General features: G+C 39.4%; 1 non-coding gene across 1 annotated transcript; it reads left to right on the top strand.

The window, feature by feature from the left end:
- Positions 1-362: 362 nt before the first annotated feature.
- On the top strand, positions 363-469 carry LOC141618268 (small nucleolar RNA R71). Its single transcript, XR_012531349.1, has one exon. It is a non-coding gene; the product is annotated as a small nucleolar RNA R71 (small nucleolar RNA).
- The last annotated feature ends 4744 nt before the right edge of the window (positions 470-5213 follow it).

Genomic DNA, 5213 nt, shown 5'->3' with positions numbered 1-5213 from the left:
AATTCTCACATATCCCACTTGGGTTTGATGAAGATGCCGTCATGGCATTAACATGATGCTTTGGTGATTTTGAGGCTTCTTCAAGTCTAGCCATAGCTTTTTCAAACTTCAAATTGATGGTATCAATGTGAGCACTAAGTTGAGCACCCAATTGAGTAATGGAGTCCACTTCATGCTTTCCTCTTCTAGTAGCCTTGCGAGGTCTACTATATTGTGAGTTATGGACCGCCATTTCTTCAATTTTGTTCCAAGTTTGATTGTCATCAACTTCGGTGATCATTCCATTTGATCCTATGTTGAGAATGTTCCTTGAATCTTCATAAAGACCGTTCCAAAAATGTTGTACCAAGAACCACTCGCTAAGTCCATGATGAGGACATGAGCGACAAATTCCCTTGAATCGCTCCAAAGCTTCATACAAAGATTCTTCATCTCTTTGCTTAAAGCCCGTAATTTGAGCTCTTAGCATGTTAGTCTTTTCCGGTGGATAGAACTTTTTGTAGAAAGCTAGAGCCAACTTCTTCCAAGAATCAATTCCGAGAGTAGCCTTATCGAGGCCTTTAAACCATTGTTTCGCGGTGCCAATTAGAGAAAAAGGAAATAAGACCCATCGAATTTGGTCTTGAGTTACACCGGTTTGAGAAATCACATCACAATAGTCACAAAAAGTCTCCATATGAGAATGAGGGTCTTCACTAGGCATCCCCCCAAATTGGCTTCTTTTGACTAATTGGATAAATGCGGATTTGGCAATAAAATTTCCGGTTAAGTGTTGTGGTGTGGGAGTACCATTGGGTAGGTTCTCCTCGGTGGGTACGGAATGTGATGAAAACTTAGGCATTGTGGGTTGATTTGTGTTGGGTTCTCCTCACCTTCTCTTGCAAAAGGGTTGACGAACTCAATAGTATTTGGTTGAATATCTACAACCTCACCGATACCTCTCAAAGTTCTCCTAGCAAGTCTTCTATTGGTTGTCAAAGTCCTTTCAATTTCGTGATCAAAGGGTAACAAGTCACCTTGTGATCTTCTAGACGTGCAAAATATCAAACAACTCGAAAATAATTAGAACAAACCTTGAGGAGTTTTACTTCCCCAAGGCAAAGAAAGACACAACTAATAACAATACAAGAAAATCTAAATCAAGTTAACACCGTCCCCGGCAACGGCGCCATTTTTGGTCGTGATCCCTCGTGAGGGTTTAGTTTTCAGTACTTGTCGTTAGGAGCACCTAGACCAAAACACAATTTATAACTTCACAAACAACTCTACAATTAGTAAAGAGGCAAGTAAAGGTCGGATCCCAAGGGACGGGAATTGAGATGAGATTTCTATTGCAACTAGTGGTGTCTAAGGGTGTCACAATTGGGGTTTGAAGTAGAAGATCACTAAACTAAGTAGCAATGAAAGTAAACAAGCAAGATGAATTAAAAGGGATGTAAACAATTGATAAAAAGGTACTAGGGTGTCATGGGGTCATAGGGGATTCATGGGATTGATCATACAAACATATTCTCAAGTTATAAGCAAGCAATTATTATTGTGATGGATCGAGTTGGTTTATGTCTTACAATCCTAGGAAAGTTTGGGTCCCGGAGCCGAATCGATTAGATTGTACAACACCTACAAGTCGACTTAATCTTCCCTACTCAACAATATGCATGGTCTAATTAGAGTCGAGTTGGTTTATGTCTTACAAGTCTCATTGAAAAGATAGGTGATGGGTAAAAAATGCAAGGATTCATAGGCTCACATTTCATCAAACATAACATGTGCATAAGTTGAGATCACAACAAGCAAGCAAATAAACTATGAAAGCATATTAATTTAAGCATGAATCATTCCCCATGTTGGTTTCCTCTAATTACCCATTAACCCTAGCTAAGGAAACTACTCACTCATTATCATGTTGAACATGCTAGCAAGGTTGTCAATCATACCAACAAAGTGAAACATGATGAATAAATGAAGATAATTAACAATAATTAAAAAGGGATTAAGAGAATTATACCTAATGATGATTCCAATAATAAAGCAAAGGATAAAAGAAGTACTTGATGCTTGATTGTAAGGTTGTCAATCTCCCAATAATAACCCAAATAATCTTCAATTACCCAAAATAAAGGATGAACAAGAGAGAGATTAAGGAAATAAAACTTGTATTAAAACTTGATTAAATGTTGATTACAAGATTAAAGAGAGATTTGATTGATATTAACTACACTAAAGATTGCTAAGAAGAACATGCTCTTCTAATTAGACTAATGGGGTATTTATAGTGGGGATTAGGTACATAAATTAGGGTTTACTAAGGGCTTAAATGACGATTAAGTCCTTGAGGACCCGCCGGTCTCTAGGGAGACTCCGGTCTCTTTTTCGCCGGTCTTCGAAAAAGATGTGCATCCTTCCTTGAAGCTTGTAGAAGACGAAATGAGACTGTCTGGGAATCCGGGCGTCTTTAGCACGGGACGGGCGGATTTGGGCGTTCCTGGACGGGCGTCCAGAGGGTGAAGACGGGCGTCTTCTGGAGGTTCTGCCCGGGCGTCCAGCTGAGGAAGACGCTCGGATTGTAGGCCTTGGACGGGCGTCTTCAGGTCAATCCGCACGGATTGTCAGGCAGTTTCTTTCCTTCTTCTTTTCTTCCTTTTTCTTCATAAAATCCTTGAGGATTTCCTCGGGGATGCAAGGATCTTTTCTCATCATTGCCCATCTACTATAGTATGTACAAAGGCCTTCTAATCTTGTCTCTCCTTGATGCTTGGTCATTGAATTCAATCAATTTAGCCTTATTTTGCCATGAAAATGCAAGGTTTGCACTCTTTTCCTACCAAGGACACAAAACCTCAAAGAATATGCAAAACAAAGGACTAAAGACAATAAATGACCCAAATATGCACTAAAAAGCATGGGAACAAGGCTAATTCGGGGACTAAATATGCTCTAATTATGGTCACATCACTTCCGCCTTAGATAATTTCCGCCACTTAGATGAGGAAAGTGGCTACTCTTTTGTAGATGTATCCATTACTTGCTTTTGTGTGCTTAATGATTAGATGTATCGCCATTTTGGCAAGCCCCACCTTACCTTGCAGGAAGGCATCTTATCTCATGGGTGTCTTGTTGTGAGTTGAAGGGGCGGAGTGAGGCCCGCTAATTGTCTCATATCGGCTATGTTAGTAGGTTAGTTTAAATAAAGGTCATAGTTTTAGTCACCTCTTTACTCGGGACGAGCAAAGGTTCAGTTTGGGGATGTTTGATGTAACTCATATTTGAGCACATTTAATCCCCTAATTAACCTCGTTCCCATGCTTTCTAGCATATATTAGGGTCATTTCTTATCTTTAGTTTCCCATTTTGCATATTCTTTGAGGTTTTGTGTCCTTGGTAGGAGAGGATCGCTAGCCTTGTATTTATGGAGCTAAATGGACCTAAATGGATCGCATATAATGACCAAGCATCGAAGAGGAGACCGATACTAGAGGCCTAAGCAAATAAATGAAGTGAAATGGGCAATGATGAAAGATCCGTGCATCCCCAAAACAATCCCCACGGATTGTTAGGGAGCCAAAACAAGAGAAGAACCCTGTGCCAGAATCCGAGCGTCCTGAGCTCGGGACGAGCGTCCCATAGCCAGGATCCGAGCGTCTCTAAGCCAGCCCTAGTGGATCTTCTTACAGGACCAACCGTGCTTCGGGCAAGGACGCACCGATTCCCCTGGTAGATGCTCCATGATCCGCGCATGTCCCTTGGGATTAGCAAAATTGTCAAGCGTTTCTTAGGGTCTTAATCGTCATTTAAGCCCATAGTAACCCTAATTATTGTACTTAATTTTAGTATAAATACCCTATTTTACTACCTAGATTATTATCTTAGAACATCTAATCTCATCTTATGATAATCATTCTCTTAATTTGGTTTTAATCAAAGTTATAATACACATTTTAATATTAATCACATCTTAATCCTTCATTAATCTCTCAATTGTTCTTAGTTTTATTTGGGTAATTAGAAGATTATTTTGGGTTTATTGGGGGATTGACAACCTTCCATCAATCATCAAGTTTACTTCTATTATTCTTTGCTTTATTATTTGTATCATCTCAAGTAGGTATAATCTCTTTTACCTTTGTTTAATTATTGTTAATCACATCATTTATTCATCATGTTTTGCTTTGTTAGTATGATTGACAACCTTATTAGCATGCTAAACTTGATCATGAGTGAGTAGTCCTTTAGCTAGGGTTAATGGGGAATTAAGGGAAACAATCATAGGAATCAATCTATCATAATTAATTGCTTGCTTGTTGTGATTTCAACCTATGCACATGTTATGTGACACCCCGCGATATAGCGGAAAACATAACTTATAAATTCCAACGAAAATTAGGAAATTTTTGAAAATTTTAAAGTTTAAAGCGCGGGTTCATTAAAATCCAAAACATAAATAAAGAATGCGGAAATAAAGTTTAAATTATACAAACGTGATAGTCAAGGTGAGGGAAAATATATCCCTCGAATGACAATACAATAAAAGGTGAGTCTAAACAATCCTAATAAACCGACTATAAGGCCAAAGTGCTCCCTAGCTCACACATGTCTTCACCCCATAAATGCACCAGCTAAAACCTGTCATTCATGTAAACATGAACGCCACAGTCAGTGGGGAGTAACTCAAGGTTCTCCCAGCCACAAATTGCCAAAATGGACATAACAAAGAACTAAAACAGGTAAGCCATGTAAGATACTTGAAACATGAGAGAACACGGGATTATATATAACGGATTAATAAGAGAAGACACCATAGGATAATAACGAGGCAATTTATGGACATACTCAATTAAATAAGAAGGTAAGGAAATGAAATGCAATTGATTACGGAAGTATGTCATATGAAACTATCCGACCATGCAAGACCTTTACTAGCTACCCTTAGACTCACTAACTCTCGGCAGAACGGCCAACGAGAGCGGCGGAAATAAGATAAGATATCCAACTCTCGGCAGAACGGCCAACGAGAAAGGTGTCGAAAGAGTATGGTAACCAACTCTCGGCAGAACGGCCAACGAGAGAGGCATAAATAAAATAAGATATCCAACTCTCGGCAGAACGGCCAACGAGAGAGGTGTTGAAAGAGTATGGTAACCAACTCTCGGCAGACGGCAGAACGGCCAATGAGAGAGGTGTCGAAAGAGTATGGTAACCAACTCTCGGCAGAA

Source organism: Silene latifolia, chromosome 1 (assembly GCF_048544455.1).
Source record: "Silene latifolia isolate original U9 population chromosome 1, ASM4854445v1, whole genome shotgun sequence".
Classification (NCBI taxonomy): Eukaryota; Viridiplantae; Streptophyta; class Magnoliopsida; order Caryophyllales; family Caryophyllaceae; genus Silene; species Silene latifolia.
Note: the sequence above shows the minus strand (reverse complement) of the source record. Positions and strands in the feature narration are given on the sequence as shown.